The 24535-nt window shown below is 35.9% G+C and overlaps 1 protein-coding gene and 1 non-coding gene across 2 annotated transcripts in view; one reads left to right on the top strand and one right to left on the bottom strand.

The window, feature by feature from the left end:
- Positions 1-24535, top strand: part of Pcdh11x (protocadherin 11 X-linked) — a 625310-nt gene that overhangs the window by 191973 nt on the left and 408802 nt on the right. The gene's annotated exons all lie outside the window — the stretch shown is intronic.
- LOC129669873 (U6atac minor spliceosomal RNA) lies at positions 6074-6199 on the bottom strand. Its single transcript, XR_008719096.1, has one exon. It is a non-coding gene; the product is annotated as a U6atac minor spliceosomal RNA (small nuclear RNA).

Raw genomic sequence — 24535 nt, 5'->3', positions numbered from 1 at the left:
AATTCCTGTGCCCTAAGAACCAATTTTCTTAAAGTAAATTGCCAAAAATGATAAATGTAAAAAAAAAAATAAGCTTTTTCTTTCACTGAATATCTGTGATATCCATTGCGCTATTAACAATAACATTTAACTGTTATATGGAGGGCCTGAATGTCTTATTCTAGAAATGGCAAAATGGAATTTATAAATCACATATATATATATATATATATATATATATATATATATATATATATATAAAGGGTAATTGATTTATATAGAAATATGCTGCCATGTGATGGAAAAATTAAACTTTATCATTTCAGATTACTATTTTTTAAATGACATTTAACACATATTAGTTTACAATTCCAAGGCTTTTTACTCTGTTTCTATTAGAAAAAAAATCAATTTAAGAATTAGTCAATGTTTTCTCCCTCTTCTGGTGTCCATCCTCTTTTCCTTTCTGAATGATGATTGAGCATTTTACCCAGGGTTCTCCTTTTTGATTAGCTTCCATAGGTGCACAGATTTTAGTATGACTATTCTATATTATATGTCTAATATCTACTTATGAGTGAGTATATACCCTGTGTGTCTTTCTGCTTCTGGGATACCTCACTCAGGATTATCTTTTCCACTTCCCACCACTTGCCTGCAAATTTAATGGCAGTTCAGTGTCCAAGTGGGTTTCTCAGTAAAGGGAACAGGGACAGTCTCTGACATGAACTGATTGGCCTGCTCTTTGATCACCTCTCCATCAAGGGGGTGCAGCCTTACCAAGCCACAGAGGAAGACAATGCAGCCACTCCTGATGAGACCTGATTGACTAGGATCAGAAGGAAGGAGAAGGAGTCCTCTCCAATCAGTGGATTAGGGGAGATACATGGTTGGAGGAGGGTATAGTTGGGAGGGAAGGAGAGAGGGAGCTACAGGTGTGATACAAAGTGAATAAACTGTAATTAATACATTTTTTTAAAAATTAAAAAAATAACCAATGACTTCAATTTCTAATTTTATTTGTAAAGAGAAGTTAAAAATGACATGAAATTGGATATGTTGGGAGTACTATATAACCAGATGTTAGAATAAAAGGGAGGATATGAAACAGTCTACTAAAGATTGTATGTATTACTTGAAATGATAGCGAATATCATGTAGTTGTTTTTGCTGTGCTAATTTCTGTGAAAAATATCTTGGGATTTACACAAAAACTTGTCAATAATTATTGGTATTCCTTTATGAAAATTATTACCTTTACATTGTCTAAATTTTAAGTTGCTCCTTATTGTTTATTTTTTCATTTAAAAAGCTGAACAGATACATAAGAATTTACTACAGCATATGAGAAAAGTTTTAGTTTCTTTGTTTTTAGAGATATAATGTAAATGATGTTTGTATTTGTATTTTTTATACTACATTCATGAAATTACTCTACATTCTTGATAAAACATTTTAAGCTTGAATTTATACTTGAATGCAATAAATTGTCTGCTAAAAGCTAATATACAAAAGTAAGTGGACTGATTTAAGAAAGTATCCATTTCTAAAAAACATAAGAAAAAATATATATGGGACAATATACTAAAGTAATTGGCATCCATAGTCAAGATTACACCTTGTTATTTATTTATTTATTTATTTATTTAGTTTGTTTGTTTATTTATTTATTTATCTATTTATTTATTTATTTATTTATTTATTTATTTATTATTACAGTTTATTCACTTTGTATCCTGGCTGTAGCACCCTTTCTCATCTACTCCCAGTCGCACTCTCCATTCCTCTTATCCTCCTATGCCCCTCCCCTAGTACACTGATAGAGGAGGTCCCCCTTTTCTACCTTCTGATCCTAACATATTGATTTTCATCAGGACTGGCTACGTCCTCTTCCTCTGTGGCTTGGATAGGCTACCCCACCAGGGAGATAGAGTATATGTCAGAGAATCCCTCAATGGCTTTCTGATTTTTAATTTTAATTTCAATTTATTTTTACAACCGAGTTGTAGTCTTCTCCCTCCTCTTCTCTTAGTCCCACCTTACCTTCCTGTTTTCCTACCCCCCCTACTCTATAGAGAAGGGAAGTCCACACCCACACACCCTAGCACATTAAAGTTCAAATTGCATCAGAAATGAGCATTTCCTCTTCCCTTGTGGCCTAGTAAGGTAGCCCTGTGATGGGAAAGTGATCAAAAAGCAGGCAACAGAGTCCATGTCTGAGTCAACCCTCTTTCCACTTACCAGGGAACCTATATAAGGACTGAGCTGCCTATCTGCTATATCTGTGTAGGGGGCATAGGTCTATGCATGGATCTTGCTTGGTGCTTCACTCTCCATAAGCCTCCCCTGGGACCTGATCAGTTAACTCTGTTGATATTCTTGTGGAGCTCCTGTTCCCTCTGGGTCCTTCTATCCTTCCCTCCACTCTATCACAAGGCTCACTCTACTCCATCCAATGATGGATTTTAGGTCTCAGCATCTGTTTCCAACAGCTGCTGGGTGGAGCAACTCAGAGAACAGGTTTCCATTTGTAAGCAAAGAAGAGTATCATCACTCTCTAACTAGATACAACTCATAGTGGAGGGAGGGAAACACCATCCCAGCCACAAACACTTCAACCCAAAATATACCCTGTCTACAAGATGTGCAGTGACAAAAATAAAGCAGAGATTGAGGGACTGTCCAACCAATGATTGGCCCAACCTGAGTCTCACCCCATGGGAGATAGCCAGTCCCTGACACAATTAACAGTAGTCTGCTATGCACTGATTTATCTTTAATAGTAGACTTATTCTTTAATTTTCATTCTCCAATATGAATAAATTTATATTATTTAAGGAAAAATTTCAGTTTAGGTTACTAGAAATTAGCTTTATTTTGTGACACAACAATTTTAGAGATATAAATTAGAAATGAGAACAAGGCAGGGGCTGACACATTCATTCTTACAGTTTTTTTTTTTTCATGTGATTCTTCTTTGAGAGTTTTCTCTCCTAATAAGTATTTTTGCAAATAAAGTATAATCTATCAATTTATTAAGGTATTAATCATGGTAAATCTTGCTTCTTTTTCCATGATCAGAAGGATCGCCTTTCTTTTGTTTTTCTTTCCTTAATCTTATTATTACCACTTTTAATTCTGCCTATTGTACTTTTTATAGCAATACACACTTGATGTTACATTAGTCATTTAGTTGTCTTAGTTACATTTTTATTGCTGTGATAAAACACCTTTGTCAAATGTACTGATAAAAGAGACAGTTTATTTGGGTGTTTACATTTTGAGAATGTGAGTCCATAACTATCATGGCAACAGACAGGTGTGGTGCTGCAGCTGGAGCTGGAGCTAAGAGATTCCATCTCATCCACAAGCAAAAGGCAGAAACAGGAGAGAGAGAGAGAGAGAGAGAGAGAGAGAGAGAGAGAAAGACAGACACAGAGAAAGAAGAGCAAAAAGAGATGTAGAAAATGGAAATGGCTGAAATCTTCTGATACCCCAAAGCTCAACTGCAGTAAAACACCTCCTTCATCAAGACCACACTTTCTAATCTTTCCCAAATTGTTTCAGCAACTGGGGACCAAGAATTCAAATATCTATGCTTATGGGAGCCATTCTTTTTCAGCCACCAAACTAGTACCATTCTCAATCTTGTCGCTATGAGTACCAGTTCAGAAAATACAGCGTTTATATGAGAAAACATGAAGCTATGTGTAAGCGAGGAGAAACTTGTATAACTTTTCTTTTTTATACTTATTTCCAGAGAGGTAATTTTCTTTTTCATGTAATGTTAATTTAGAGATCTAAAAGAACATGAACTGCTTTTCTGAATGTATATCTATAATTCTTAGAAACAAAAATCAGAAAGACTCTTTGTAAAACACAAAATTACCTTATGCTTATCTTGACCAAATATTTCATACTGATATTCTACTTACTGCCATGAGAAGATTGTACACTTCTCTGGGCTACATTGGTGCCAGAATTAAGACATTTGTATTAAGACAAATGAACAGAACAAAATTGTCTTTTAAGTGACCTAAACTACATTCCATTTATTGAAAACAATTTCAGTTCTGTTTTTTGAAATTTTTTACCTCTTCAAAAATTCTGTTTTGTCTATCTATGAAATGAACTTTTACAGGTTGAACACATATAAGTCATAGTGATATTTTTAGTTGTTTTTACATTTGGTTTTATCCACATTGAAGTGCAGGGAGTTCGCTATTGTTCTGAAAACTGGGGAAATGACCTTCATTTTGATCAGTTTCCTCGTGATTTGTATTTAATAAGTCTAAATGTGTTAAATACCTCTCTACTTTTAGAACTTTATTCATTTCTCATTTTCCGAAGCAAAGAGTATAATTATATAATGAATAAAAATAAGATGATGCAAGTGAGATGGAGTGTTTTAATATGTGAAAAATTATTATGGAAATGAGGATATCATACAAGTACAATAAATTGTTTTTTCAGGATGTATCCTTGTACCATATTTCTGAGTAAATGCATTTATCTGAATATTCACGGGAAATGTTAAACTTTTTCGGAGAGGATACCAAGGAATAAAGACTTTATTAGAAACAATGTTAGTTGTCTCTAAAGAATGCTTGAATGAAATAGGCTTTCTGCTCTCTAAAAAGTTCATGAATATTTTCAGCTGAATTTTTCTTTTAATATTTTTATTACTTTGAGAGAAAAACCAGTGAGTGATGGGAACAATCATTCATAATTGTCACGATCAGATGAAAATGAGCCAAAGTTGCATTTCTAATATAATGTGGTGAGAAGCCAAAGTTTATCACCCAGAAAGGGAAGGAAAGGTCTCTAATATCAATTATTTAGGAATGATTCTACTAACATCTTTGATCAATTAAATTATTACTCTGTTGAATTTTACCAAGATCAAACTTTCTTGCTCACAATGAGAAACAGTTGTGTTACGGGGACTGGGATAATATCAGTATCATAAAGATAGAATTACAACAAAAGGAACAAATAATTGAGGACATATATTGTTTGCGGGACAGAAAGTTCCCTCATCAAATACATCAAATACTCAAGTTACATTATTTCAGTAAAATACAAATTGAACCATTTATTATTATCAACATTTTGCTTTTTTGTCCTGCCAGATAACACATTATTCTGAGCTGGGTACATAAATAGCATAAATTTAAAACTCTCCCCAGCTGGACTTCATAAAAAAAATTCTCACATACTCAGTTTTTATCTTCTGATAAAAAAAAATAAAGAAAACCTTTTTTGGTGTCTTCAAACTAGTTTCTAGATAATAAATCTGATAGTGTACGAGACGTGATGCTAAAACAAGTTTGAATGCAATAAACTTACCTAATATACAAAACACTTTCTTTTTGAAATACTTGGTAATAATTTTAAAAAATCATGATGATCTCCAAGATATTGATACTCAATGAAAGATAATATTTTTCTCATGAATGTATTTCTTTGCACAGGTCATTCATTCCAGAAGATTGTTTAGCCTCTATTGTGGGATATTAATTGATCAAAGGAGTAGTTGTGAGCAAAGCAAACATGATATTGACCTTTATGAAGTTTACATGCTCTCTTAGACAGCTTTTCAAAAATATTTACAACTAACAAATTTTCCCTTCTTTTTGACAGTAACTGTTGTGAAAACCAGAGTCCAGCATATATAGCTGAATATATATAGCTAGTTTTGTGGTCACAACACATGTAATTCTAACATGTAAATTTTTGGAGAAATTATACATTTATTAATTCATTTACATTTTTCCTGTTATTAGCTAAAATTCCTGATTACTATAATTTCAAATCATAAATCTGGAACCTTTGACAATGTCCTAAAATCAGAGTAAAGGGAGGTAATTACTGAATTTTTTTTTGCCAGACAAATTTGAGACTTTGAGTTTATTAACTTTAAGTAACAATAATTTTAAAGGTGCAATGGGGCCTCATATTGAAGAAATAATATGTAAAACTATACAATAAACTAGTCAGGGTAGGGCTGATATAATAGCAGTTAACAAGAAGGCTAGAAATCATTGTGCATCGGTCCAGGTCACACTTCCTTTTATTATTTTGGTTTAAGATACTAAAACAGTGGTTAGATGCCACAAAGTAGATGACAATGCCTTAACTGTATGCGTCTTGTTAAGCCCAAGGGCCTCTTCTATCTTTGTCAAGGAGAGTGCTAACCTTCTCTCCTTTCTTTTTCTTTTTTTTTTTGAAGTTAATAAGATTAATTCATTTACATTAACATCTATAATTTTTTTTTCTTATTAGTTACAACTTGTTAACTCTGTATTCCAGCTGTATCCCGCTCCCTCATTCCCTCCCAATCCCATCCTCCCTCCCTCATCTCCTCCTTGCCCTTTCCCAAGTCCACTGATAGGGGAGGACCTCCTCCCCTTTCATCTGACCCTGTTTTATCAGGTATCTTCAGGACTGGCTGCAAAGTCCTCCTCTATGGCCTAACAGGATTGCGGCTCTCTTGGGGTATGGGGAGGTCAAAGAGCCTGCCATTGAGTTCCTGTTAGAAATAGTCCTTGTTCCCCTATGAGAAACCAATTGATTACTGAGCTACCACGGGCTACGTCCGAGCAGAGGTTCTAGGTTATATCCATACATGGTCCTTGGTTGAGTGTCAATCTCAGAAAAGACCTTGTGCCCAGATATATTTGGTCCTTGTGGAGCTCGTATCTTTTCCATATCATACTAACTCCCCTTCTTTCCTATGATTCCCTGTATTCTGCTGAAGGTTTGGTTATGAGTCTTAGTATCTGCTTTGAAAACACTGCTAGGTAGACAAATGGGATGTTCATTGAACGTATGACAAGAGATTTCTCTCCTTTCATACAACACCTGAATTTTTTTTTCTGTAGCTTTCATATGATAAATGATCAGTAAATACTTGCTGCTTGAAGAAAGAACAACACAAAGTAGTTGAGTGAACACGAACATGTTTAATCTAGTTTTCATTCTGTTATCAAATCAACACAGTTTATGTAAAATTTACATCACTAAATGGACTTCAGATTCTACAACTACATAAAATCAGTGTAATCAAGTTCTTGAAATATGTTTCTTTAAAAAATCCATCGAAATATATCCAAAGGAAACTGAGAATATTTTTTTCAGAATGTTTAAATAAAGTGAATTTTAATTACATCCATTTCAGCCTGTTTTCTTGTTGACTGCTTACAGTAAATGTTCCAAAATGTAAATGCATCTGCATATGTAGCTCAGTGGTAAGACATTTGGCTGGTATTCAATCATTCCTGCAATCAATACACAGCAACATATACACACATATACACAGAGGAATTCATGCATGTGCTTATAAACATGAGCATTTAGAGATGTCAAAAGAAAAATAATAATAAGAGAATAAGACAATTAACAACATTCAGCACACAAATCTTAATTTAGTCTATAGTGCATATGTTTGCTACTTTTTGTCATTGTACACAAGTATCTGATAAGAAGCCACTTAAGAGAGGAATGATTTATTTTTTGCTCATGGATTATGTGTTCAGTCCATCACTGAAGGAGTGGTATGGCTTCAGAAGCAGGCTTTGGCTTTGTGGGCTATGAAACTCCATGCTCATAAGTTGGCAGATCAGAAAGGAATTGGATTTTGTCCTATTCTCTCTTTATTCAGTCCTGGACCCTAGATAACACCTGAATTTATTTTAATTTTGTAGCAATTATACTAAGTTATGAAAATTGTCTCTTATTTACTGAAAATTAAACTTCAAGATCCCTTTTCTTCTGAAAATAAAAATACTGTGAGACTTGGCATCTTTATAATATTTCAATTTAAGCCTTCCAAGGGATCTGTTCCCATTGCAAAATATTTACAAATCATTTTATCTAGTATAATTAAATCCCAATAGCACAGGAAGCTTATATCCTTCTATGTTTTTCTTCTTCTCATTTTATTTGTGCTGAAAGCAAATGTATTTTAGACAATTTTATCCTAAGTTTTGAAACTCAATCTTAAATGTATGTACACAAGTGTCAACTAGGTACGTTATCCTAAGGCAGGTATATGATATTTGCACAAGGTATCACCTTCAACCTGTTTTAAGGATGCTAATGAATGATTCTTAAGATTTTTGGCAGAATGAGGACAGTTATAAAAAGGAACAGAAACACTGTACTGCCTGGCATCACTTTTTCAATTAACAGTGATTTACATTAAAACTTTTGCTCAGTGGAATTGCTGACTATGCCAATTCTTAATTGCATTAAGCCTTGCTCATTTTTTCCCTAAGCCTACATGCCAGGAATAGCATGAGAAAATGACAATTATCAGGGTCAATGGAAATCACATACTATTGTTATGCTGTTTATATTATCATGTTTGTTTCTTCTTTATTCCTCAGAAGACTTTTGTCAAATTCTAAATCTTTCAGAACTATATGGGAAGATGTAAAGAATTATCATGGATAGGTGTTTTTCAAATACATGGATATTGTTTGGCTCCTGAAAGAAAACATGAAGGACTGTCTCTCTTCTCAGAATCTAGAAGAGGGTTTTTTTTTTCCACAATAAGCAATCATAAATGGACTCTGTGTTTCTGATCTGTAGATTTCTTATTTACAAATCTAATTATACACTGAACTTTCTTTTAAATTTCAAAGCCACAGCTATTAGCCATTTAATGATCATACGCAAATGCAAATAGAACACCTTCAAAGTGGAGAACTTTTGTGTACAAGTTTTTAGTAGAGCTCCATTTGGCATGCATCATTTAGTCTATCTAATAAAAGGGAAACAAGGCAAAGACATTATTAAGACTTCATGGGAGCATTTTCTTGTCACGGTTAGAATACACAAAAGACAGGTGTCCTTGTCCTTTGGTTCGTACAATATTTTTGCCCCCTTTCTTGTGATTTTCTCTGAGCCTTTGGAGTATGGGTTGCACTGTAGATGTGTCTATTGGAGTTGAGTTCTCCAAGACAACTCATTCATCACATTGTGAACAACTGAAGATATCTGCAAGAATGTCTATCTGTTGCATCAAGTAACTTCTTTAATGAGTGATGTAGTAAGTATTTAGCATAGAGTGAGAACTTATTTTAGTTTAGGAAAATGACAATATAAATTCTTCTCTATGCCCAGTCATGAGTAATAGACAAGACTTATGGAAATAGTCATGATTTTCCTCCTATTAATAAGTCTTAAGTCCAATTACATAGCTACTCATTTCCCCAGTATAAAAATATCACTATCATACACTTGATATATCTTTTGATATTGGTCGTTGTTGTTTTAATTAGCCATTACAACTAGGAACAACTAATTTTTTTTTTCTCCATGGGAAATTTGGATAGTGGTTTTCTATATTATAGCTAGTTCTCAGAAGCATTCCAGCTTGGTTCTAACATCATTTTTTCAATTCCTGTGCAGGTATAAAATATCAACAATATGATTGATTCAAGAAGATCTGCATTATTAGAAAACCAGTTGACTTAGCAGCATGTAGGCAGGTACAGGCAATCAGTGACTGCTGAGAGAAGGAAAATTACTCTTGTCTGGGTTAAACCTCCTAATAATTTAATGAATTACAAGTTTTTAGTCCTAAACCTGTACATATGAACAACACTAGATTAACTCAGTACAATTTATATATAAATATTTAATAATAACAAAGAACATATTGTGAATTTAAGAGGGAGTAAAACAGAGGGTAACAGTACTAATATAGGAAATTCTCAAGGAATAAAAATATTAAAGGAAAAAATGATGATTAAAATATTGAACATTTATTATAAGAAGAGTGCAGTGCAAGAAATCCTAATGAGGGATCATGTGAATGGGGTTTATAACTAAACCCTTCGTTCAATGGGTTATTCCTTACACAGTCACTTAAGACTACCCAATTATATTTTCTCTTAATTGAATAGATAGAATATCTCAGAAAGAGATGTTCTTATGTCTGAGGATGCTAATCTATGTGAGATATTTGTACAAACAAACACAAGTTCCTAGGAATGAACATGTAATATTATCTAATTCATTGTTCACACGTACTTTATATAATGTACTGTGAATAATATTATTAGCTATTAGCATTCTGTCCATAAACGAAGGAATAAGTAACCCAAAAATTTCACTCATTCATTTTATGTCTATGTCATTTCAAATAAGTGGATGAAAATCATTTCTCATTGAATTCGTGAAGACTGGCATAGTAGTTAGAAAAATAACTCTTCTACTGACATCCCCATTTTGGGGGGATTTGTTTCTTCATTTATTAAAAATCTTTGAGTGCTCCACATATTTATTCAATGCATGTTGATCATATCCATCTGAATTTTTATACTTACAGCCAATTAATATGTTAGATTACATGGTGAAGGAAGACTATAATTGTAGATACAGCTAAGATTTCTATATAGGTGCATTTAAATTAGGGAAATAATCTTGTACTGCCTTGGAGGTCACAATATGATCATTAAAGTTCCTTAAATTATATGAGAAATGCAGTTATCGAGAAAAGACAAATTGAATGTAATCGACTTGGCTTTAAAGATAAAAAATAACCATATGGATGACATTTAGAAGCTGAAAAACTGAAGAAATTGATTTTATCCTTGAATCTCCAGAAAAGAATGAAACCCTGATTTTGCCCCAGTGAGGCACACATCTTATTTCTGAGTTCTAGGAATTCAACTTAATTTTTTAAAAGAACGAAAGAGAAGAGAGAGTGAGAAACAAAAATGTATTTTTAAATTAATTTATTCACTTTACATTTCAATATTAGCCTCTTCTCCTCCCAGTCCCATCCTCCCCTTTTCTATCCTCCCCAGTCCTTCCTCCTCTATCAGGACTAAGCAGATCTTGTGGTCTGGAGATGTAACCCCATCAGGTGGAAATGATCAAAATGCAAGAAATAGAGTTCATGTTAGAGACAGCTCCTGCTCCCTTTATGAGGAGACACACATGAATCCCTAGCTGCTCATCTTCTACATCTGTAGAGGGGATGGAAGATCAGTCCATGCATGGTCCTTGGTTGGTGCTGCAACTCGCCCTCCCCTCCAGCCCTAGAGAATTGTATTCTCGGGAAGTTCATGGCCCCTCCCTTCTATCCTTCCCCTCTCCCCACTCTTCCACAAGTCTCACTGCACTCTGCCCAAGGTTTGGCTGTGAGTCTCAGCATCTGTTTCAATCCAATGCTAGGTGGAGCCTCTCAGAGGAGAGCTATGCTATGCTCCTGTCTGCAAGCAAAGCAGAGTAGTGTTAATAGTATCAGGAGTTGGCTCTCTCCCATGGGGTGGGTCTCAGGTTGGGCCAGGTATTGGTTGGACATTCCCTCAATCTCTGCTCTATCTTTATCCATGCTCATCTTGTAGACAGGATAAATTTTGGTTCGAAGATTTTGTGGGTGGGTTGGTGTTCTTCTGTCTGTACTAGGAATCCTGTCTAATCAGAGGGTGCACTTTTAAGTCTCCGTGACCCCTGCTAGTAGAAGTCTCAGCTGGAGTCACCTCCATATGCTCCCAGAACCCTACCCTGTCTTAGATCTCTAGCTTCTCACAGAGATGCCCTACCAAAGGTTTTTCTTCTCTTTGCAGGCCCTTTGTCCTTATGCCACCTGTTCTCTACAGGTTTGATCTCACTTAAAAGGGGTTGAAGAGAGGGAACAGGTAGGAGAGGGAGTACAGAAAGAAATATGTGTTTCTTTAAGGCACTCAATGTGTTGGGATATGCTACATTAGCAACAGGATGCTAACAGATGTCCTTAAATATTAAATTAATTCCTTTTTCTATTGTTTATATCATTTTAGTCAGAAAAAGTCAAATAAGAATGTTTTAAATTGGCTGTGGTTGTTCATGTCTGTATTTCCAGGGTTGAATTGGCTATCACCTCTGGTTTGAAGTCTTCCTTCTGACCCACATCATGAGTTCCTGCCATCCTAAGTGGAGCAAGAGACAGAAACAGAGACAGACAGAGAGAGAGACAGAGAGACAGAGAGAAAGAGACAGACAGAGACAGACAGAGACAGACAGTGACAGACAGAGACAGACAGACAGACTGAGAGACTGAGAGCTAACAGAAATATGTAAGTAAGTGCAATACTTGGGCACCACATGCAACTTTTCTCTCTACACACATTTTCTATTGAATGAAGGTCATATGACAATGGCACATGAGCAGTGTGACTGAGATTGGGGACTGGTACCAAATACATAATTCATCTAGTGTTGATCAATTAAGCACTGCAATTTTATTAATAACTTGAGGTCTATTTGGAAAGTTAAAACTCAAAGAGACACAACATCATTAGTATGATATAATATATAATTAAGCACTAATAAGTAAAACACTTCAAATTAGAAAATAACCCAAGACCTTACCACTTTACATGAGCTAAGATGATAATCTCTGGCACATGTATAGGCACACACTCAACAGAAATTCACATTGACCTAACAGAATGGGTTCAAGTGATGCAACTATAAATGGAAATAAACTGCTTTTTACATATGATGACTATTTAAAAATAAAGATAACTGACATGATTAGTGCCTTGTGTGCAATTTGCCTCTGCATTTGTGTTCTTCTGAAGTTGAAATTACTTTCTTTCAAAAACTAAGAAAATAGACTTAAAATGGTGCAATAATTTCTTCTACAGAAACATTAACAGGTAATGAGAGTCACTGTCAGTCTCACATTATAAATAACTGGAAGACAACATGTATTTTGACAACAAGAAGCTTCTGTTGGGTGACCAATATATGTTTCATTTATTTTAAAAACAATATGTATCAGTTCCACAAATGTTATGTGCGTAATTATCTCAAAATTAAATGAAAGTGCAAAGATATTTCATAGCAGGTTTGAAACATGTAACTGTGGCTAGATGGGATGTGCTAGTATTCAATCATATTCCAAACCCTAGAGAGATGGAGACAGAAAATGAGTTCAAGGTCTTTTTTTTTAATGTGGTGAATTTGACTCCAGTCTGGTTCATTAACATGTCACCACATCTAACAAAACAAAATAACGCTATGTGTTTCTGAATTTTAATTTATGATGAATTTAAGCTCATATGTAAACTGATAGTTTTCTGTATTTTCATGTGAAAGAAATCAGTACTGAAGATTGATTTCTGATAGTTGTTTTAAAATAACATATTTACAACAAAATTTAAACTAGTACTAACCTGTAAATTATACACTATTAAGATTGGATAGTTTCAGAATGTGTGGTTCAACCAAAATTGTTGTGTATAGATTTGAAAACCTTTGCTTAATAGTACTGCCATTGATTCTAATTAGTGTAACAGTAGATGATGAATTTATTACTTCCAGTAGCACTGTTTCCATGTCTGCAAAATGAACAAGCCGATTAATTTCTTAGTCAATCTTTTTCTTGTCCTAGAACTCTAAGGACTTTTGATTTTGTTGCCATTTGTTAATACTGATACTAAATTATCATTCATTTCTGAGAATAATGTAATATGGACATAGTAATTTATGTGTTGGTTAAAATGAATACTTTCTGATATTTAAACTGATCATATAAATTACGAATTACTTATGTCCTTGGTGTCAGTCATGGTGGCAAAGTCATCTAATCACAACTCTCTGAAGATAGAAACATATGCATTTCTGAGTTGTAGGCCATCCTGGTCTACTTAGTGAGTCTCAGGCCTACACAGGATACACAACAATATTCTGCTTGGGGGAAAAAAGCAATAAGAAAAACGGGGAAAAGAAGGAAGTGTAGAAGTAGGGGAAGAATGAGGAGAAGTAGGAAAAGGAAGAGGAGGATAAGGAAGAGGAAAAGGAAGAGGACAAGTAGAACATATAAGAAACATGAAAAGACATTATGAAGTATTAGTTATAAGACTGAGAAAGGCAGAAAAATGAAGAGAATATTGGTGTGTTAAAATATTCACTCTTGAAATTCTATGATACAAAAGAGCAAAACAATACTACGAAATAATTTTAGAGGAATGCAGTTTTAAAACGTGCAAGCTCTCACACTTATTAAAATATTTAGACAACAAGTTTTCAGTTATGGTTGAAGGCTTAGAGGATTCTATAACTGTAGGGGTAATGTTTAACAGTGTAATGATGAAAAATTAAAGTGAATATCTTGTCAAGAATATTTATCTTGGAAATACATGGTTGAATAGAAATATGTCATAGTAGACAGTAATCTCTGGAATTGTAAGTAAAGAATGTGACTGTTTATTATATATTTTACTTAGAATTTTAGTACATGCTGAGCGTCCTACTGCAACAGTATCTGGGCTTAGTCTACAAGTGTATTTAAAATTTGAAAATCTAATCTAAAACTTAAGTTGTGTGCCTATTTTAAAACAATACAGAACAAAAACCTAACATTAATTGAAGCAATTAGAAAGCTCCAACTTCAAATAATGCAGGACTTTGGAAATGAAGCTAAATAATCTCTGTATTTTCTTAGACTTTAGAAAAATGAAAGCACTTTGTTTATCTTAAACTTTGTCACCTAAACTTTAATGAGAAAATGTGTAAATCTTGTATAGTTTCTCTACACAGCACTATTGCTTGACTATACATTAACAAAGATCAGTAGATCATTAAAGGATTTTGTAGCCATTATCTTTTGTTAGAAATCACATTATTAGTTTATAATTTGGAAGGTCTCCTCAAAATCCAAATTAAAATTTGCTGTGCTCAGTGAGTAATTTAATACCTGGAATGCAATAAGCATGGTTTCATAAAAGACATATGACAAAAGATAGAAGTATTTCTTTGAAAAAACTACCATTTAAAGTGACTTGTTTACGTTGTTTGTTAGTGTATTTTTCATAAACTGTCCTTCCAAAATTGAAATAATTTAAATTTCTGAAAATTCCAATGATAGCGTTTGAAAGAATTTCTGAACTTTTCCTATTACTGAAATAGTCTACTATTAAGTACTATTTCTAAACCTCAAGTTTCTTTTGCACCTTTTTAAATTTTTTAATCACCTTACACCCATCAGAATGGCCAAGATGAAAAACTCAAGTGACAACACATGCTGGAGAGGTTGTGGAGAAAGGGGAACTTTCTCCAGCACTGGAGGAGGGTTGGAATGTAAACTGGTACAACCACTCTGGAAATCAATCTGGCACTTTCTCGGACAACTAGGAATAGTGGTCCTCAAGACCCAGCTATACTACTGCTAGGTATATACCCCAAATTTGCTCAAGAACATAAATACTCAACCATATTTGTAGCAGCTTTTTTTGTAATAACCAGAACCTGGAAACAACCCAGATGTCCATCAATGAAGGAATGGATACAGAAATTGTGGTATTTTTACACAATGGAATACTACTCAGCAATCAAAAATGAGGAAATCATGAAATTTGCATGCCATTTTTATTAATGTTGCTCTATATTACAGCTTGAGGTTCCAAAGATAACTCCCAAAGATAGCTATTCTGGTTTTATTGTTTGTTTTTCAATATGAAATTGAAAATTGTTCTTTCAAGGTCTGTAAACAATTGTTTTGGTATTTTGATTAGAATTGCATTGAAACTGTAGATTACTTTGCTTTTGATAGTCATTTTCAACTCCTACCTACTGATGAGCATGGGAGATCTTTCCACCTTCTGATATCTTCTTCAATTTCTTTCTTCAGAGTCTTGAAGTTTTTTTCATACAGGTCTTTCACTTGCTTGGTTATGGCCACACAAATGTACTTTATGTTATTTGTGGCTTTTGTGAAGGGTATTGTTTCCCTCATTTCTTTGTGAGCCTGTTTGTCTTTTGTATACAGGAGGGCTACAGATTTTTTTTTTTTTTTAGTTACTATTGTATCCATCCACTTTGATGAAGGTGTTTATCAGCTGAAGGAGTTCTCTGGTAGAATTTTTATGGGTCACTCATGTATACTATCATATAATCTGCAAAAAGCAATACTTTGACTTCTTCCTTTCTGATTTATATCCCCTGATCTCCTATAATTTTGTTATTGTTCTAGCTAGGATTTCAAGAATTATATTGAAGTGATATGGAGAGAGTGAGCAATCTTGCCTTGCCCCTAATTTCACTGGGATTGATCCATTTGGTTTGAAGTTGGCTATAGGCTTACTGTATATTGCTTTTATTATGTTTAGGTATGTGCCTTGTATCCTGATCTCTCTCAAACTTTAAACATGAATGGTGTTGGATTTTGTCAAATACTTTTTTGAAATCTAAGTATATGATCATGTGTTTTCTTTTTTCTTCCAATTTGTTTATATGGTGGATTACTGTTGAAGCATCCCTGCATGACTGGGATGAAGCCAACTTGGTGGTGGTGGATGATATATTTAACATGTTCTTGGATTTTGTTTGCAAACATTTTACTGAGTATTTGGGGGTCAATGTTCATAGGCTAGATTGATCTGAAATTCTTTTCTTTGTTGGGTCTTTTTTTGCAGTTTAGGTGTCAAGGTGATTGTGTCTTCATATTTTGGTAATGTTCCTTCTGTTTCTGTTTTGTGGAATAGCTTGAAGTGTATTGCTGTTAGCCCTTCCTTGATGGTCTGGTAGCATTCTGCACTGAAACTGTGTAGCCCTGGGCTTTGTCTTTTAATTTTCTTTCTTTCTTTCTTTCTTTCTTTCTTTCTTTCTTTCTTTCTTTCTTTCTTTCTTTCCTTCCTTCCTTCCTTCCTTCCTTCCTTCCTTCCTTCCTTCCTTCTTTCTTTCTTTCTTTCTTTCTTTCTTTCTTTCTTTCTTTCTTTCTTTCTTTCTTTACTTTGTAAGTGTAAATGAAATGGGTAATTTTCTTCATAGGTTCCATTTACCAAAGTTGGATCAAGATCAGATAAATAAATTAAATAGTCGTATATCCCCATTTCATTTACATTTTCTAATTTTGTTGTACATTGGCATTTAAAGTATGCCCTAATGATTGTTTGGATTTCCTCAGAGTCTTTCATTATGTTGCCCTTTTCATTTTTTATTTTGTTGATTTCGATAGTGTCCTTCTGCCTTTTAGTTAGTTTGGCTAAGAGTTTGTCTATCTTATTGATTTTCTCAAGGAACCAGCTCTTTGTTTCCTTGATTCTTTGAATTGTTCTCTTAGTTTCAATTAATTGGTTTCAGCCCTGAGTTTGATTATTTTCAGTTGTCTGCTCCTCTTGGGTGTGTCTGCTTCTTTTTTTCCCCCTTAGGGCTTTTAGGTGTGCTGTTAAGTTGCTTGTATGAGATGCCTCAAATTTCTTTCTGAAGGCACTTAGTGCTATGAACTTTCCTTTTTGTACTGCTTTTATTGTGTCCCATAAGTTTGGGCATGTTGTTCCTTCATTTTTCATTGAATTCTAGGAAGTCTTTAAATTTCTTTCCTGACCTAGTTGTCACTGAGTAGAGAGTTGTTTAGTTTCCATATGTGTATAAGCTTTTTGTTAATTCTGTTATAGCTGAGGTCTAGTATTAAGCCATGGTGGTCTGATAAGATACAAGGGATTTTTCAATTTTCTTGTATCTGTTGAGGCTTGCTTTGTGCCCGACTATATGGGCAATTTTGTAGAAGATTTTTTGAGGTACTGGGAAGAAGGTATATTCTCTTGTGTTTGGATGAAAGGTTCTGTAGACATCTATTAGGTTCATTTGATGAAAGACCTCTGTTAGTTTCATTATTTTCCTATTTAGGTTCTATGTAGATAATCTGTCCCTTGGAGAGAATGGGGTGTTGAAGTCTCCCACTATTAATATGTTGGAATCAGTTTGTGATTTAAACTTTAATAATATTTCTTTGACAAATGCAGGAGCCCTTGTGTTTGACGCATAGATGTTCAGGATTGTGGTGTCCTCTTGGTGGATTTTTGCCTTGATGAGAATGAAGTGTCCCTTTCTCTCTTCTTTGATTAATTTTTGTTTAAAGTCTATTTTATTAGATATTAGGATGGCTACTCTAGCTTGCTTGTTGGGTCAATTTGCTTGGAAAATGGTTTTCTAGCCTGTTACGCTGAGATAGTGTCAATGTTTGTTGCAGAGGTGTGTTTCTTGAATGCAGCTGAATGTTCGATTCTGTTTCTGCAACTAATCTGTGTCTTTTTATTGGAGAGTTTTAACCATTGATGTTAGTAGATATTGGAGACCAATGATTGTTACTTCCTTTTATTGTGGAGTTAGTAGTGATTGTGTGTTTCTATGCATTTTTTTTTGCTTTTTATTTGTTGTTGTTGTTGTCATGGTATATTCATCCTGTGTTTTCTTAGTTGTAGTTGATCTCATTGGGTTGGAATTTTTCTTCTAGTATCTTCTGTACGGCTGGATCGCTGTGCATATATTGTTTAAATTAAGTTATGTCATGGAATATTTTGTTTTCTCCGTCTATGTTGATTGAAAGTTTTGCAGGATATAATAACCTGGTTGTCATCTGTGATCTCTAAGCATCTGCATGATATCTTCTCTTCTGGCTTTCATAGTTTCTGTTGAGAAGTCTGGTATGATTCTGATAGGTCTGCCTTTATACGTTACTTGGACTTTTTCCCTTGATACTTTTAATATATTTTTCTTTGTTCTATAGATTTAGTGTTTTGATTATTATGTGATGGGAGGAGTTTCTTTTCTGGTCTAGTCTACTCATTGTTTCGAGGTGTGTAGGGTGTTGGGGAGCAGGCATAAAGATCACTGAGCCCCACAGGCCTCCTTGGGGAGGAAGACAATGGAATTTCAGTCAGGTGCATAGCTCAGCTCCACTGTGTTTTCTGGGTTCTCTCCTCCACACTTCCCGTCACATACACCCCCATGCTGTTGCCCCACAGGCTTCCTTAACATGGTGGGGAATAGAATCAGAGCCTACACCTACCTCAGCTCTGCTATGTTTACTGTTTGTACTATGCCGGCTTATTCTAACCCAGGTGAGGCAGGTAAGGTGGGAGCAGGCATAATGGAGCTGTGCCTCCTCAGTAGTACCAAAATGAATCCCCTCCACAGTGCAGTGAAACTGAGTGCCACTAGCAGCTGAGACCAGAAGGTATCCACAGGACTGTGAGAATGGGGGCCAAGGTTTGGAACCTTACCTTCAGTACAGGAAAGTATTCACTCCACAGGGAGTGACAATGAGCTCCCAATGTCTGAGCTTTCAGGTGCTGGTCCCAGGAAAGTATCCACAGAAAGTGGGATTGGGCATCTGGTATCCTAAGGCTGCAGGGTCGTTGCTGAGCAAGCTGCTGCTGCAGATCCCAGGTACACATATCCACAGATGGGTGGCCTAGGCTGCAGGGTAGGAACCACTGCATGCACTACTGGTTCCTGACCAGGAAGATATCCACAGATGTTTGGTTTGAGCAGGTGGCCTAAGGCTGTGGCAGTGTTGCGCGGGAGCCTGGGTTTCCATGTATTAGGTGGATGGCCTGAAGATAGACCTTTGAGTATCCTTGTGGAGTCTCCTTTCAGCTGAGAAGAAAAGACCTCAAGGTTTTAGGATCCACATTACAGCTTGCAGGCACACTACTCTCACTGCTGAGATGATGTTTAGATACCTAGGAATCTCTTATACGCTCTACACAGAAGCCAAATAAAGAAATAATCGCATGAGCTACAGTTAGTTGCTTTGCTTATTTGAAAATGGTGTTGTCAGTGGCTTCTATCTGATTGAATGGAGTTTAGATGTCTATGATTGACTGAAATTTCCCTATTACAAATCTCACAAACACACATTTTGAGTTTAAGTTAGTTAAAACCAAATTAGGATGTGAGTTATTAAAATAAAGCTAAAAATATAGAGACATTCTAAAATCAGCATCCTTCTTATTTCAGTTTGAAATATCACCATTTGATCTTCTTCCAAAGATTCAAGTTAAATTTCTTTTTTATTTTACTTTTTTTTTCACCAGGGTATTTCTCCTCCTTCCACTTTCCTACATTTCTTATTAAATTTTTATTTTTTATATTAATTACAGTTTATTTACTTTGTATTCCAGCTGTAACACCATCCCCCAATCCCTCCCAATCCCACCCTCACTCCCTCATCTCCTCCTTGCTCCTTTCTAACTCCACAGATACCAGAGGTCCTCCTCTCCTTCCATCTGACCCTAGTTTATCAGATTTTACCAGGACTGGCTGCAATGTCTTCCACTGTGGACTAGCTAGGCTACTCCTCCTATGGAGAGTGGGGAGGTCAAAGAGCTAGCCACTGAGTTCATGTCAGAAACAGTCCCTGTTCCCCTTGCTAGGGAACCCACTTGGACACTCAGCTGCAATGGGCTAAGTCCAAGCAGGGGTTCCAGTTTATATCCATGCATGTTCCTCAGTTGGAGAATCAGTCTAAGGCAAGACCCTTGTGCCCAGATATACTTGGTCCTTGTGGAAATTCTGTCCTCTCCATGTCTTCCTAACTCCCCCTTCTTTGGTATGATTCCCTGCACTGTGCCCAAAGTTTGGTTATGAGTCTCAGCATCTGCTTCGATACACTGCTTGGTAGTGTCTTTCAGAGGCCCTCTATGGTAGGCTCCTGTCCTGTTTCTTGTTTTCTCCTACTTCCAATGTCCATCCCATTTGTCTTTCTAGGTGAGGATTGATCATCTTTTTTTTTATTATTATCCTTGTTTTTTAATACAATTTATTTTTTTAATTTTTTTATTACACTTTATTCATTTTGTATCCCCCCCATAAGCCCCTCCCTCCTCCCCTCCCTATCCCACCCCCCCTCCCCTTTCTGCATGCATGCCACTCCCCAAGTCCACTGATAGGGGAGGTTCTCCTATTCTTTCTGATCTTAGTCTATCAGTTCTCATCAAAAGTGGCTGCATTGTCCTCTACTGTGGCCTGATAAGGCTGCTCCCCCCTCAGGGGGAAGTGATCAACGAGTAGGCCAATCAGATTATGTCAGAGGCAGTCCCTCTTCCCATTACTATGTAACCCACTTGGACACTAAACTGTCATGGGCTACACCTGTAAGAGCTGGAGGGGACGGGAACTCCACAAGGAGAGCAACAGAACAAGATAATTTGAACACAGGGAACTTCCCAGAGACTCATACTCCAACCAAGGGCTATTCGTGGAGATGACCTGGAACCCCTGCACAGGTGTAGCCCATGACAGTTCAGGATTGATCATCTTACCCAGGGTCTTCTTCCTTGTTTATCTTCTTTAGGTGTATACATTTTATTATGTTTATCCACTTATAAGTGAGTATATACCATGTGTGTCTTTCTGCTTCTGGAATACCCAACTCAGGATGATCTTTTCTAGATCCCACTATTTGCCTGAAATCTTCATGATTTCCTTGTTTTTAATTGCTGAGTAGTATTCCATTGTGTAAATGTACCACAGTTTCTGTATCCATTCCTCCATTGAGGGACATCTGGGTCATTTCCAGGTTTTGGCTGTTACGAATAAAGCTGCTACAAACATGGTTGAACAAATGTCCTTGTTGTGTACTTAAGCATATTTTGGATATATGCCTAGGAGTAGTATAGCTGGATCTTAAGGAAGCACTATTCCTAATTGTCTGAGAAAGAGCCAAATTGATTTGCAATGTGGTTGTACAAGTTTACATTCCCACCAGCAATGGAGGAGGTTCCCTTTTCTCCACATTCTCTCCAACATGTGTTGTCACTTGAGTTTTTTATCTTAGCCATTCAGATTGGTGTAAAGTGAAATCTCAGGGTGATTTTCATTTGAATCTCCGTGATGCCTAAGGACATCGAACATTTCTTTAAGTGTTTCTTTGCCATTTTATATTCCTCTACAGAGAATTCTCTGTTTAGCTCCATACCCCATTTTTAATTGGATTGTTTGATTTATTGCTTTTTAACTTCTTTAGTTCTTTATATATTCTGTACAAATTTGTATGTGCCCAACTTTACTTGTACTAGAAATTATTTTCTGAGAGATATTTCCTAATTTTATTTAAAAAGTACCAACAACATTTACCTGCAAATTTCATGATTTCCTTATTTTTCATTGCTGAGTAATACTCCATTGTATAGATGTACCACAGTTTCTGCATCCATTCTTCAGTTGAGGGGCATCTGGGTTGTTTCCAGGTTCTGGCTATTACAAATAAAGCTGCTACAAACATGGTTGAGCAAATGTACTTTTTGTGTACTTGCGCCTCTTTTGGGTATATGCCTAGGAGTGGTATGGCTGGATCTTGAGGAAGCGCTATTCCTAGTTGTCTGAGAAAGCGCCAGATTGATTTCCAGAGTGGTTATACCAGTTTACATTCCCACCAGCAGTGGAGAAGGGTTCCCCTTTCTCTACAACCTCTCCAGCATGTATTGTCCCTTGAGTTTTTCATCTTGGCAATTCTGATGGTTGTAAGGTGAAATCTCAGGGTTGTTTTGATTTGCATTTCCCTAATGGCTAATGAGGTTGAGCATTTCTTTAAGTGCTTCTCTGCCATTCGATATTCCTCTACAGAGAATTCTCTCTTTCGCTCTGTTCCCCAGTTTTTAATTGTCTTACTTGGTTTGTTGCTTTTCAGCTTCTTTAGTTCTGTCAAATAAAGTGTTGGTGATGATTCTTTCCCAATCTGTAGGCAGTCGCTTTGTTTTGATGACGGTGTCCTTTGCTTTACAGAAGCTTTTCAATTTCATGAGGTCCCATTTATTGATTGTTGCTCTTAGAGCCTGTGCTGTTGGTGTTCTGTTCAGGAAGTTTTCTCCTGTACCAATGAGTTTTAGGGTATTCCCCACTTTTTTTTCTAGCCGATTTAATGTGTCTGGTTTTATGTTGAGGTCTTTGATCCACTTGGACTTCAGTTTTGTGCAGGGTGATAAGTATGGATCCATTTTCATTTTTCTACATGTACACATCCAGTTGGACCAGCACCATTTGTTGAAGATGCTATCTTTTTTCCATTGTATGGTTTTGGCATCTTTGTCAAAAATCAGGTGTCCGTAAGTGTGTGGGTTTATTTCTGGGTCTTCTGTTCGATTCCATTGATCCACCATTCTGTTTCTATGCCAGTACCATGTAGTTTTTATAACTTTTGCTCTATAGTACAGCTTGAGATCAGGGATGGAGATACCTCCAGAAGATGTTTTATTGTAGAGGATTGTTTTAACAATTCTCGGTTTCCTGTTATTCCATACGAAGTTGAGAATTTTTCTTTCCAGGTCTGTAAAGAATTGTGTTGGCAATTTGATGGGAATTGCATTAAATCTGTAGCTTGCTTTTGGTAAGATGGCCATTTTTACTATGTTAATCCTGCCAAGCCATGAGCATGGGAGATCTTTCCATCTTCTCATATCTTCCTCTAATTCTATCTTCAGAGACTTGAAATTTTTTTCATACAAGTCTTTGACTTGCTTGGTTAGGGTTACACCAAGGTACTTTATGCCATTTGTGGCTATTGTGAATGGTGTTGTTTCTCTAATTTCTTTCTCAGCCCTTTTGTCTTTTGTATACAGGAGTGCTACTGATTTTTTTGAGTTAATTTTGTATCCGGCCACTTTGCTGAAGGTGTTTATGAGTGAATGGAATTTTATGTAAGAAGTGGGAAATAGTAAGAGCTAGAGGGGACGGGAACTCCACAAGGAGAGCAACAGAACAAGATAATTTGAACACAGGGAACTTCCCAGAGACTCATACTCCAACCAAGGACTATTTGTGGAGATGACCTGGAACCCCTGCACAGGTGTAGCCCATGGCAGTTCAGTGTCCAAGTGGGTTACATAGTAATGGGAAGAGGGACTGCCTTTGACATAGTCTGATTGGCCTGCTCGTTGATCACTTCCCCCTGAGGGGGGAGCAGCCTTACCAGGCCACAGTAGAGGACAATGCAGCCAATTTTGATGAGAACTGATAGACTAAGATCAGAAAGAATAGGAGAACCTCCCCTATCAGTGGACTTGGGGAGTGGCATGCATGCAGAAAGGGGAGGGAGGGTGGGATCGGGAGGAGAGGAGGGAGGGCTTATGGGGGGATACAAAATGAATAAAGTGGAATTAATAAAAAAAAGTACCAACACATGCAAGGCTGTCTTCATTCTCTTAAACTGGAATTTTCCCATTACTTAGCAATATATTCTCAACTATATTAAAACTTTTACAACCACCACCTTTATATTGTAAAGGCAAAAATAATAATCTCAAGAAACTCTGTCATCTGCAATATAGGAATTTTAAAACTAAAGGAATATTAATATATGGCCCAAACAGTATCCAGATTTTTCTTTCTAAATAGCAACCATGAAAGGAATCTGGGGTGTGGGGTAGAAGAATAACAGAGCTAATTCTTTGGGGTTTTAGCTCACATCTGTCATGCGTAACATCACAGTGTAAGATTTTGTAGCTTTACTATCCAGTGAAAGGTCTGGTCAATATATTTGACTATCAAACTCTTAAAATACAGCTAGTTTTAACTGAGAGTTGCACTAAGTTTAAAATATATACCAGGGATTTTTGTCACAGTGTGGAAATAAAACATGAAATTCCTCATTAATCATGACATAAATTTTGGGTGTCAAAGCAAGAATATTTTTTTTAATTTTAATTCTTTTTAGTATTAATCACAGGTTATTTACTTTGTATCCCAGCTGTAGCCCCCTCCCTCATTCCTTCCCAATCCCAACCTCCCTCCCTCATCTCCTCCCTGTCACTTTCCAAGTCAACTGCTAGGG

The sequence above is a fragment of the Psammomys obesus genome, unplaced genomic scaffold (assembly GCF_907164565.1).
Source record: "Psammomys obesus unplaced genomic scaffold, mPsaObe1.curated_primary_1811, whole genome shotgun sequence".
Taxonomy (NCBI): domain Eukaryota; kingdom Metazoa; phylum Chordata; class Mammalia; order Rodentia; family Muridae; genus Psammomys; species Psammomys obesus.
This window is presented reverse-complemented; position numbering and strand designations above follow the sequence as displayed.